Genomic DNA, 13,110 nt, shown 5'->3' with positions numbered 1-13,110 from the left:
AAGCAAGCACACTCAGTGTACTTACAGGGCCGTGTGCAAACAAGCCCCGTAGCATTCACACACAAGGCAGTGAGGGCTCTCCATCTGCACAGGAACAGCTCTCCTCTCTCCCTCTCAGCTCTGTCCTCTAGTGGTGACAGGGACAGCACCCTTTCCTAGCCAAAGCAATCGTTAAAGCCATTTGGAATATGAGCCTGAGGCAGTTGTAGTGTAATCCCAGGATCATCAGGCTAGGACGGATCTGCGCTGTGATCTGACTCAGCCATTAAATAACTGACCCTATTTTGCCATGTCCACAAAACGCTCCCCTTTGGAAGTAATACAGGAGCTAATTCCACACATCTGCATTGCACTGTAGAGTTCCAAAGTACTTTTGCATATACTTCAGTACACTGGTTCCCAACTGGGGGTGATTTCATCCCCTGGGGGACATTTGGCAATGCCCTGAAACACACTGCCTTCCAGTGTGAAGAGGGCAGGCTGCTGCTAAGTACACAGGGTAGATCCCAGAAAAAAAGAAAAAAAGCTGTTCGGCCTAGAAAGACAGCAATGCTAAGGTTGGAAAACACAGCATTAGGATGCGGCAAGAGAAAATTTTTCACATTCAGGAAAAAGCACAAAATCAGAGCGCTGCCCCTCAGAGCCTCCACAGACTCTTCTGGTGTCACATTCTGAGTGCTGTTTTAACCTTCACTGAATCACCAGTTCTTTAATTTCCTCCAGATATTCTTCTCAGTCAGACTTGAACAATGAAATATCACATCTATTAATGGTGTATTTAGTCTCATTGGTCATTATCAATGAGAATATACCAACTGGCAACTGGAAATGAGATGTAAACAGAATGGGAGCAGTTAAAGAAAATTAAGTTAGTTTCAGGACTCGGGAGGAAGAGGAGTTTGGGACTTCACTACAGATGTGCTCACTGGGGCCTTTCTCTTCTTGGGTTGGAATGGTTTTGAACAGAGATTAGAGGACTCACCTCATGCTGGTCTTGAAGGTATAGTGGCTCTGTCCATCAGATAAGCCCATCTCTTGCTGGGTTATGGGCTGAATTGTATACCCCAAACCCAAACTCAAGAGTTGGAGTCCTAATTCCCAGTACCTGAAATGGAGGCCTCTGCCTCCATTAGTTATGATATATAATTAGTTATGATAACATAATACTGGAGCAGGCTATGCCTCCAACCCATGAAGTCATTATAAAAATGCAAAATGGAGCCACAGACCTGCATGCAGAGATACCAGGTGAAGCATAGATTGATAGACTCGCAAGGCCAGGTTGCTGAGGATCACCCACAAACTCTCAGGAGCTGAGGGGAGACACAGAAGGATCACTCTTCACAGACCTCAGAAGGAGCCAAGCCTTGATCTCAGGCTTCTGGTCTCCAGAACTGGGAAACACTAAGTGGAGTTCTGTTATTAAACTCACCCAGTGTGGGGGATATTTGACTATAGACACAGCAACCCTAGCAAACCAACGGAAACTGGATGGACAGGAATGGAAAGGCAGGAAGAACACTGTTTCAGGAGCCATCCTCTTCCCCCTCCACTCTCAGCTGACTGGTTCTCATGAGCCTGCAACCCGTCTGCTCAGCAATGCAGCTCAGCCTGCAGACCTCCTCTCTCCAGCAGCAAGAGGGAAGGAGGTGAAGGAGCCTGCTTTGTTCTGCCACTCGAAGTTTCCAAGAGGCTGGCTGCATGGTGAGCCTTCCTGAAAACAACTGGAAAGGGGGAGAGATGCAATGGGAATTACACTGGTTTCTTCCACTTCCCAACTTGGGGACCTGGTATTTCTTTACCTCAGCACAGAGGGCTAGGTTCGCCTTGGATTCAACTTAGCAGCATCTGAAAACTTTAAAGACAAACCTGGGGCCCAAATGCGTGGGGCCCATTGCAGGTCAGAATCCTTGAAAGGAGGAACTCAGACAGCATCCACAGACTGAAGTCCAGGGTTGAGACCTGTGGACCATAGGGAAGGGCAATTCTTGCTGGACAGGCAAGAGCCAAGCTCATGACCCCTTTGGGACATGAGGCCCAGCTCTGGGATTGGCAGGGAGGGTGCACTGGAGGATGATGAGCTGAGGGGTAGTGCAATCAGACTTCAACGTCAGCACAGTCACTTGTGCAGTGCCCAAGAGGATATTTGGGCAGGAGGAAGCAAGGAAGGTGTGAGGACCACCAGAAAGCTAGCACAGTGGTCCAGATAGCCACTGGAGAGGGCCTTCAGGGAAGCTAGAAATGGGATGGTGGGGTGTGGATTTTAAACACATGCAAGTAATAACACTGGCAGGCCTTTTTCTGGGTACCTCCAGGCATTGAGAGGGAGAAAGAAGTCAAAAGTGGAGTCAGGGGCTCCTTGGTTTAGAACTAGACATTCGATGGTGACATTTCCTGAGGTAAGGAATCCAGAAGGAGGCCCTAGTGAATTCTGTCCCAGATATGCTGGGATGACGAAGCCCAGGGAGACTGGAGTTCTACGGGTCTAGAACTTGGGGCAGGAATAGAAGCTGCTTCTGCTTTTGGAAGCCATCACAACTCTTGAAAGTGGACTGACAATGAGAAGCCATGGGCAACACCCTGCGGACACCAACGTTTGAAAGGAAGTGACCAGAAAAGGTGTCACACAGGGTCAGGAGATAATTTCAGGAAAGAGAGAGGGCAAGTGGAGGCCAGGACGTGCTGAGGATTGCAAGGTGTCCTGTGTACCTGGACATTTCAGGAGAAATTGGACGGACCATTGAGGAGAGAGAAAGGAAGAAACAGGGAAGGTTGGAGGTGACCACACGCAGAAGCACAGTGTCTGTTTTTGTAATAACAAGCTTATATCTACATAAGGACTTATTGTTGTCATAGACACATAACATCAAATTCACCATTTTACCCATTTGGGAGTATACAAATGTCGGACGCTGGCGCTCAACACACCCCGCCCAGGACTAAGGACCACGTCAGCTTCCGCAATGCGCTACGTCCCTCTCCAAATTAGCCACCCCGTGTGCACCTCATGCTCACTCCGTATTCGCCCTGTGCTGACTCTGTGGCAACCCCTGATTGACCACAGCTGGGTATATTGGCCAGAGCCCGCGTTCCATCCCAACCCTGCCTCCTTGTGGCAGCCTGTGATTGGTCACGGACGAGTATATAAGCCAGAGCCCGCGTCAATAAAGCGGCAGTTACCTGTTACCCACAAGAGCGTCCTCTGTCTCATTGGGGGGCTGCGCCAGTCAACTGGTGGCCCGTATGGGGACGCTGAGACCCTCTCTCCGACAGAACGGAGACGATAACAGGTAAAACCGTCAAGCGCCGATAGCAGGGGCTACGCAGCGGGCAGGGGCTGACAGGTTAAACTGCTCAACGTTGGTAGCGGGGGCTACAAAACAGGCAGCGGGGGCTGCCGGGCCGGATAGCGGGGGCTATCGGGCAACCTTGGGCGGACGCATCACAAGGGTTGAGGAACTCGTAAAGAGAGTTCCCGGTGCCGTAAAGAGGCAGGCTACGGGGACACCGTAAAGGGGCGCGGGGATTAAGTTGTCCCCCAAAAAAAGGGAAAAAAAGGGGGAAACAAAAAGAAATAAAAAGAAACTCTTGAAATTCCCCTTAACATGGGTAACACCGCTACTCAGCCGCTGTTAGTCGCTTTAAGCGACTTACTGAGAGAAAAGGGATTAAAAATGAAATGAAAACAAATTCAAAACTTCCTTGATCAGGTCGACAAGGTAGCACCTTGGTTTGGTCCCACGGGGTCCGTTACCATCCCCAGCTGGGATAAATTAGGGAGAGATCTTGACTTTGCAGCAGAAAGCTCACATCATCAAAACCCATTCCTCACGCACTTACCATATTCACTGATGGGTCAAAAACAGGCTTTGATCAACCTCAACTAACAGAACTAAAAATCATCATAGAAGTGTTTAAACAGTACCCACAGCCTTTCAATCTGCTCTCAGACTCACATTATGTCGTCAATGCCCTGCAAGTGTTAGAGATCTTGGGCCCTATCAGGGAATTCTTTTTCTGTTGTTTGAAGCCACCACAAATATGATTTTTCTAAATTGCTCCACCGCAACCTGTTATGTGTCACAATGTTGGGATAACAGTACGCTTTCAGCTGTCGTTATGCAGGTACCCCAGTTTGTACTGGTTCCAGTTATGGCAGACCCAGACGAGTTTCCTGTGATCCAGCTCGTGCGCAATAAAAGAAATAGGCAGGAATAGGGGCTCTGGCTGCCATGGCTACACTTGCCGCATTCGGCAGTCTACTTCTGCTCTGTCGGATTTGCAGACAAAGGAATAGGGACAAAGTAGTTATGAAACAAGCATTGCTGGCCGTGGAATCCAGTCAAAGCCCGGCAGCATGGCTTGCCATGCTGTGACGCAGGTGTGGAGCAAAGCATCTCAGGGGGTGTCGTCCTTGGCCAGGAGACACCCCGGTCTCCAAGTCGATGAGCATGCGGGTTGGGCTCATAAAACAATACTCCCGCCCCCTCCAAAAGAGCACCAACGAGTAGTGAGGCACTGTCATGACTGCAGCGTGACACCTCACGAGGGGCACTGACCTCTGGAGACCCTGTGTCAGTTATAAAGAAAAGGGAGATGTCGGGCACAGGCGCTCAACACACCCCGCCCGGGACTAAGGACCACGTCAGCTTCCACAATGCGCGACGTCCCTCTCCAAATTAGCCACCCTGTGCGCACCTCATGCTCACTCCGTATTCGCCCTGTGCTGACTCTGTGGCAACCCCTGATTGACCACAGCTGGGTATATTGGCCAGAGCCCGCGTTCCATCCCAACCCTGCCTCCTTGTGGCAGCCTGTGATTGGTCACGGCCGAGTATATAAGCCAGAGCCTGCGTCAATAAAAGCGGCAGTTACCTGTTACCCACAAGAGCGTCGTCTGTTTCATTGGGGGGCTGTGAGGGTCATACAAACTAGTGACATTCAGCATATTTATAATGTCGTACCACCACCACAACTCTCTAGTTCTAGAACGAAAATAAATTGCCAGTCCTTAAAATAAACTCCATAGCCACAAGGCAGATGCACCAAGTCCCACTCCCCCAGGCCCTGCCAATCATTATTCTTTTACCCTGCACAGATTTTCCTATTCTCAATGTTTCCTATACACAGAACCTCACCTCAGGGCCCACTCATGCATGACTTCTTTCACTTTACACAGATGTGTGTTTTCCAGGCTCACCCAGATGTAGCTAATGTCATTGCTTCTCTGCCCTTCTATGAGTAAATACTATCCACTTTATGACTATGCCACCTTTCTTTATTCATTCATTAGTTGATAGGTATTTGGGCACTGTAAGTAAAGTTTTAGAGTTTAAAAACCACTGTATCAGTCTGGATTAGTCTAGATTTTCCAAGAGGCACAAGCCAGAATGGGACTGTGTACAAATTTATTAGAGATGCCACTTGTGAGAAACCATGAGTAGAGATCCAAGTGAGGCTGGGAGATGTGGAGAGCACCTCTTCAAGTGAAGGACAGGAAAGAAGGTCAGGTAGAACTATTTTGGGTGCCAGGCAGTCTGCAAGCCCCAGTTCATGTCCAGGAAATCCTCAATCGCCATCACAACCTTTCCCGTGCCCTGCCAGCTCAGATGCTGTCTGAGAATAAGAATCCAGATCTTAGCACAGCTATAGATATGGACTCAGGACTTGGTGACCAAGGCCCTTGGTCTCCTAAGCTTTCTCTAGCTGGTGCCTGTGAGACACGTTCTCCTGGCCACCACACAGATACCCATCTGTGAAATCTTATCATTGCACTTGTATTTTAGACCTCAGGAAAACTTAATCTTGGATAGACTGTCTCATCCAATATCAATTAGCCAGCTAGCAGGAAGTAGAGCTGATGATCAAACTTGGATTTTCTAACCTTTGCTTATTCCCAAAATGTTCAAAATATTCCTAAAATCTGGTCCTTCAGTTCTATGCTCAGTTAATTTGAAAGACCCCACTCTCTGTCCCATAGCTCAGAGGAGCCCTCCTCCCTGTGACCTCACTGGGTTCCAAGCCAAGCCCTTGCTAATACTATGGCTGTTTTTTAAGATTTCACAAGTGATCATGTACTTTAAGCATTTCCCTGCTAAAATCCTTTGATGGATCTCTAATGAAATAAAATCTACCCTCTTGCCATGACTTGCAAAATCTCCAGAATCCTTCCCCCACTCATTTGTCTACACTCAAAACTAAGTGTGTAGCACTGATAACCATATTACTGAGTTTTTGTTCGATCATTGAGCAGAACTGTTTGTAGTGTCACTTTTTGAATGTCATTCTAAATACTTTACTTTTGTAACGTGAACAGCTATTTCTAAGATGACAATATGTAACTTATCAACCAGCGATTTCTTGCCGTTTGTTTTTCTGTAATTTTGTATTATTTCTACCCTTTCTTATCTCCATGTATTTTTTTGTTTCCTTTTCTATAAATTAAAAAAAAAAAAAAACTTATCAGTTCTCTCTCCTCACTTCTAAGAATGCTCTGTCCCCAGATCGCCCTCTCTCTGTCTTACCTTTGGCTCTCTGGGCTGCTCCTAAATCCCTTCTCTATTTCTTTGATCTTAAAACTTCTACACACCCTTCAAGATATAGCTTCTCTCTCTAACCCCTAGGACTGTATGCAAAGGTGATTTTGCATCTGTAAAGCTGCTTTGTAATTGAGAGGCTAACATTTTGGACTATGGAGACTGACTTCCTTGAAGGCAGGGACTGAGTGTAATTCATCTCCACTTACCCTGTACCTCCCACAGCTCCTGGCACACAGTAGCTGCTTAATCAATGTTTATAGTCAGCACAATTAAATCAATGAGCGACTAGCACAAATGAAAGCCTTACTTCCTGGTGGGTAGAGCCTCTCTTTGCTACCTGAACCAGTTGTGGAAGCCAGATTCTTAAGACTAGGATGAGCAGAGGGTGGCAGTGGTGGCGGCTGTGAGCACAATCAGGGTTTAATGATCTACCATCTTGTAATCAGGAGGCTTCCACTGGCCGTTAGGAATGTGGGGACAAAGGAAGTACTGTGCTTCAATCACTTATGATGTGCTTAAAAGTAAAAAGGAGCCAGTTCCTCCTTAATATCCCTTTAATTCCTAGCCTGAGGAAATGAATATCTGATGCTGAGTCTTCTTGTATAAAAAGAACAATGCACAAAACATGCAGACGTCAGGAGAGGCTAAATCTCATGGTGCTGTTTGATCTATGGAAAGGAAATATAAACAAGAATAAGGTCTATTATCTTTGCATCAAAGTGAATTTGGGTTTCTCCTTTTCAACAGCAAGCAACATGGCTATTTCACGATTTATTGTTTAGGAGGAATGAAGCCAACTTTCTATTGAAGAATGAAAAGAAAGAAGCATCAGAAATGTAATCCTAGGGAGTGTCCTGGCAGGAAGCTGAGTCCCTCTCTCTGATTCCTTCCCACTGGACTCAGCCCCTGGCGTGCAGCATCTCCAGCTTCCTATGAGGGGTGAAGTCCACATAGACTCAAGAGTGGTGTTGGTGTGGGGCTCAATGTGCAGGGGCTGGGGTAACCCCAGGACTCAGGGAACAGTCTGCAAATCACCTTTGCTTCATCCAGCAGTTACAGTCTCACAGCCCTCATTAAAGACCTTAATCCTAATTACATATTAGTATGAGGAGCTCAGAGATGATCAGGTCATGGAGCTTGGATGGCACCATAGGCACAGCTGTCACTATGACCCCTGCAGGGGTGCAGTGCCCCATACTTGCCCCTCCTGGGTATTCCATCCCATCATGGACTGCAGTGACATGGGCTCAGTGTCACCCCATCTTACCTATAACAGAACTGAGAAGAAACCAGGTCATGTGTCCAGTGCCACCTGTCCACCACCTTCCCTTCCAGCAACCATGCCCACCTTTGCTGGCCTGGCCAGTGTAACTCAGCCACTGCCACCTTTCCTGACCACAGATGACTGCCTAGGGATGGCTCCAGACCAAGGGAACTAACTAGGGGCTGTCCTGGAGCACTCAGCTCTCTGTCTGAGTGCCAAGCAGATGTGTGGGACACAGGACCTCCTGAGAGTTCATGTGGTTCTCACATAGCAACAAGGCTCCGTGAATGTCCTGTGCAGTTTATCAGTCCCTATCCCTCTGTGTTCCTGCATCCAGATGGAACCCAGAGTGTCCTCTGGCCCTGCCCACCCACTGGTGCTAATGAAATAGCATTTCCATGTCTTCAGGAGAAAGTGACCCCATTACCATATCTGTCACCCCACACAACAGAACATGATCCAGGGCACAGATCTGCAGCATGTGAAGGAGTGTTACCCACATGGCCCAGGCTCAGTGGGCATTTCTCAGCCCTTAAACTGATGCCCCCCAATTCTACCTCCCACTTCTAACCCATCCCCCTATGCTTCTTGTCCACACTGTGAGGGGGTTTTGGTGACCATCGGGGTCACTTCTTGAGGGTAAGTGTTTATGTGTGTGTGTGGGGTGATACTGGGGCTTGAACCCAGGGCCTCTGCACTGAGCTATGCCCTGACTCCTCTTGTAAAATTTAATTTTCACAGAAGTATCACTGTGTTGCTAAATTGATGGGCTGGTTTCAATCTTTGGGTCCTCCTGCCTTAGCCTCTGCTAACTGCTCCGCCTGTGCCAGTTTTACAGTGCCAACTTAATTTTTAAAAACAGTTTCAGGGTTTCCTTGGACAAGTAAAAGTGAAGAATGAGAGAAACTGGCTCAGCAGAGTGAGCTTGGGCTAAGTAAAGGAGGAAACAGCAAGACAAAGCACACCCTAAGGACACCGGGAGGCTACTGTGAGTGAGAGGAAGCCCGCAGCCATCTACACTGCCGACTCTGTATCTCACCCAGCTATCACTCTGTGGGGTTTTCAGCTTTTGTCCATGCCACCGTGAGCAAAATGGAAGACACTGGGCACGATGAGAGGACCGGCTCTGTCACACTCAATGTGCCTGAGGCAGAACATGGCTGGAGACAGAAGACTCCATGAAAACCAGGGGATATCACTTCCACAATACGTGCCTGGATACAACTTGGGTTTTTGGTGGGGAAGGGTAAGGCACATACTGGATAAGGTCACACTTACTTCATGCTTAAGCCCAAGGGAAGATCTACAAGACTTTCAGCTGTCAGCAGCTACTGTGAAGTATCTACACTGAAGGAAAAGTGAGTTCATGGTGCTGCTCTGTACACGGATCACTCCCTTCAGGATGCAGGATTGGGGAAACAGCTGAGCCCTCAACAGCCCCGGGTCCCCACCACTGGACTGCAAACCTTTGAGGTGAATTTGTCTCTGTTAGAGTGGCATGAGGAATCCTAACGCTACCATTAGTCCACAAAGCACTAGTTATATCAGGATTTGGAAGGTAACGGTTCCTCTCTGAACAGAGCCTTTCCCTCTCTGTTCAGAACTGAGCAATGTGGTAGGGGAAAGCCTAGCGCAGAAATGATGGGATCCTGTGGCACTGAGTTTACATTACCATGGAACCTTGGAACAAGTCACTGCCCTCGCCCAAGCTTGGCTTCCTCACCTCAAAAGTAGGAATGGTGGGAATGATAGAGCCTGCCCATCTCTTTAGATAAAAATGATCTGGTGACTCAGCACACACAGTAGCACATGGAGAACTGTGAGAGTTTTAGGAGTATGGGACACCGTCGCCATCGCTTTCACCACCATCATCTGCACCCGTGTTTCTTAGCCATGGCCTGAGGGGTTGGCTGAAGCAGGGTTCTTCAATGTGGGCACTGCTGACGCCATTGCTGTGGGATCCTGACTTATGCTCGCACTGTGCTTAGCAGCATTCCTGGCTTCTGTCATCCTCTCCCATTGTGACACCTGACAATGTCTACAGACACCGTCATGTGTTTCCTTGGGGGTAGAATCATCCTTGATGGAGGTGGGAAAGCACCAGCCCAGCTATGGGATGGAAAGAGGAAAAACAGAAATCGTCTTGATTTCTGGGAAGGGTGGCAACTGCTCTCCTCTAACACCTAAGCAGGCATCAACAATACAAGCACCTGCATCCTGCTGCTTCTATAGTGTCTCTGCTCCTTTCCCCAAACACTCTTGCTTATCTTAGACCCCAGCAGCATGGTAGCTTCTGACTCCTGTTTGCTCCCCCCATGGTCTCCCTTGGTTTTCACCAGTTACCCTGCCCTTTACCCAGAGATTGCAACATCTACTTTAATCTTTGGTGATCTGCCCCAGTGGAGCAGTAGGGCACAGCTCTTAACAAATCCATGGGCAACTCCTGTGTCCATTCAGCCAGCAGGGACACAGTGCCAGGGCACCATCAGGGGAATTCAGCTTCCAGCTTGCTAAACCATCAAGCAGGTCACCACCCTGCTTACCCCAACCTTTCAACCATGAATGTCTCTCTGATGTTGTGTCCTGTTTAGTTCTCTTTCAAAAGATGGGCATTTCTAAAATGCCCCCGACATCTCTTTGCCTCCAAGAACCTTGCTGTTGTGCTCCATCTTGTCCAGAATCCTAAAATTTATGCTGCACAAATTGCTCTCACCCCCGCCACTGTCCTGGCCCAGGCTGCAGGCACAGGTGCCTCTTACGCCTCCTTCAGAGAGTTTCCCTTGATCTCTCTTCCAGCCCTGGCTCCTGGAGCCCCACATAACTGAACCCCACACCTTGCCAAGGAAGGGAGTACTTCAACAAGAACAGAGGACTTGAAAATTTAAGTACCCAGATGCACAACTCCATCCACCAGCACAACACTGCCTTCATTTTCTTATCTAATCCTGATCCATGCAGACAGCTTGCTTGCATGCTTATGAAGGCATAGACATAATTCTGTCCTAATTTTTCACAGCTAATGTCATGTTATAAGCATTTTTCTTTAAAAAGTATACTTTTATGACCACCTATGTTTCTATAGAAGGGTTATAAAATTCTCTAATTCATTATTTTAATAAGATTTGGTCTTTTCCTTCTTTCTCACTAAAGTTTATTCTGAAATCAACATTCAACATCTTCCAGAGTTTAGAATTTTTTTCTTCTAAGTTATTTCCTCTAGATAAATTCTCAGGAGTAGTGTTAAAGTTCAAGGATATGAATGCTTTAAGACTTCAATATAGATTATTAACAGATTACCCAAAGGACTCTGACACAACCATGTAAGTGTAATGATTTTATCACAACCATGGCATGATTTTAACTTTCTAATAGTACCAAACTGTCTGTTGTTGTTCTACCTTACTTCTCTTTGGTTATTACTGAAGACAATTATTTTACCCTATGTGAATTTTGAATTTCCTCCCAAAAGTTTATAGAAAAAAAGCAAAGGAAAGGAGCTATGTTCAGGACCTAGTTGGCATCACCCAGAATCCCACATGAAGTGCACGTGTCTGTCCACACCCCTCCTGGCCTTACAACTCTCTGTGCCTTGTGGTCAATGTTTTGATCTACCAAGCTGCTGACATCTCCCTGTTGCCACAGAACCTCAAATTCCTTCCACTTGCATTATCCAGAACAACTCAGCTCTGACCAAGATGTAGACACGCAGCCCCACAAGGGCTCCAGCACTCATGGACCCTAAAGGTCAAAGTCACAGCAAGAGCAGACAGTAGACAGCAGCATTTTGTGACTCGAGCTTATTGTCCCCATGAGCCACAGCCTTCACACCTAGAAGTTATCAACGGTGCCTCTGTGCAAATTGAGGCTGCCCAAAAGCCTGCTGAAGATACTTTCTGTCTCTTCACAAGCTCCTCTCCCTGACCTAGTCAGCTGTGTCTTGTCATCACATACTGCAGAACTACAAGGAGGATCTACACCACATTTCTATGCCAGGAGGTCTGATGTTTAGATATAAAATAACACCAGTGCTAGTTGCTAACACTTCCATAGCTCCTAACATATGCCAACACCCCTCTCTTCCACGTGTCTTGTTCCACTCCTCCCAAGTACAGTGTAAATGAGGTATTATAATTATAACCATTTTACAGATGACAAAACTGAGGCATGAAGAGTACATGGAGCTGGAGTCTGTTCACCACATTCTTTTATGCTGTGAGTCACTGGCAACCTGGCAGTGGCTGCATGCTGAGCCAGAAAGCAGAGGGGGAGTCTGTGAGGACCAAGAGCCCCTCCAGCACCTCACAGAGTCCACACATTTTAAGCTGGCTCTGGAGCCAACTCTGCCTGCTAAACCATTCCGGAGGACCTGTGTTCACAATGCCAATAGCCCAGACTTTTCTTCGCTCAGACACTGGTTTCTAGAGATGTGAATGTCCTTTTGGTCTTTGTCAGCTGATGTTAAGGTCAGAGCATGCGTGGTAGGATAACAGATCTCAGTCAATACTGCTCCAGAGTTACATTTGCTGCTTTGACTGCTCCCTTAAAAATCAATTCAACTGGCATTAATAGAATTACTCATTAAAGATAAATGAGACATGCTGAGTGAAGAAAGAGCATTATGGAAGATGTCAAGAGGGCACGCAGTCTACTCTTTAATGGCTCCAGTTTTTCCCCACAGTAATGTAGCATCACACAAAATAACTGTGACTGATTATTGCTAATTAATGACTAGTTACCCATACAGGTCTGCAGGCGCAATCTCTGAATGTAGCTTCAGAGACCACAATGAACACTAGTCTCAGAGAGGCATCTCAGCTCAGTCTCCTGTAGCAGGTCCCTTAGCATCTCTGAACCACATAATCTTTATGAAGCGCAGGTGGCTCAAAAGTCTAGAAAACTTAGATACACAGAAAACCTTCTTAAAGATATCCATAGCAATTCATAATTGCCCAAATTCAGAACCAACCAAGATGCCCTTCTGTAGGTATCTAGGTAATAAGCCATAGGGCATCCAGGCAGAGAAAGGCTATTTGGTGCTAAAAAGGGGTATTAAAGAATGATACGAAATAATGACCACTTGGACCAGGGTCATCGCTGGGCAAGAAGTAAAATTCTGGGTATGTATTAAACATGAACTACGAGGAATACTTTGAATTTAGACCATGTGGGTGTTTTCTTGTTTTAATTTTGGGTTGTTTTTCTTGGAAATAGGTTTTTTTTTCCTTGCAAAAAGATGTCTAATAATATTTATTTGCTTTAGGTATTGATTGGACTCCTTTCTGTTCTCCTTTTCAGAGGCATTTTTCT

The 13,110-nt window shown here is 46.9% G+C and overlaps 1 long non-coding RNA gene across 2 annotated transcripts in view; it reads right to left on the bottom strand.

The window, feature by feature from the left end:
* The window catches only part of LOC134476388 (uncharacterized), a 31,127-nt gene that overhangs the window by 10,370 nt on the left and 7,647 nt on the right, over positions 1-13,110 (bottom strand). The window contains exon 1 of one of the 2 annotated variants that reach the window (XR_010047982.1): positions 26-1,463. The exons of the other annotated variant lie outside the window; for it this stretch is intronic. This is a non-coding gene — a long non-coding RNA (uncharacterized LOC134476388). Of the gene's footprint in view, positions 1-25; positions 1,464-13,110 lie in introns of those variants that run through there. 2 annotated transcript variants of the gene reach the window in all.

This window comes from Cavia porcellus, unplaced genomic scaffold, assembly GCF_034190915.1.
Source record: "Cavia porcellus strain 051 isolate PalLab524CR breed Dunkin Hartley unplaced genomic scaffold, mCavPor4.1 scaffold_6, whole genome shotgun sequence".
Taxonomy (NCBI): Eukaryota; Metazoa; Chordata; class Mammalia; order Rodentia; family Caviidae; genus Cavia; species Cavia porcellus.
The sequence above is the reverse complement of the archived record's forward strand: the minus strand, read 5'-3'. Positions and strand labels throughout refer to the sequence as shown.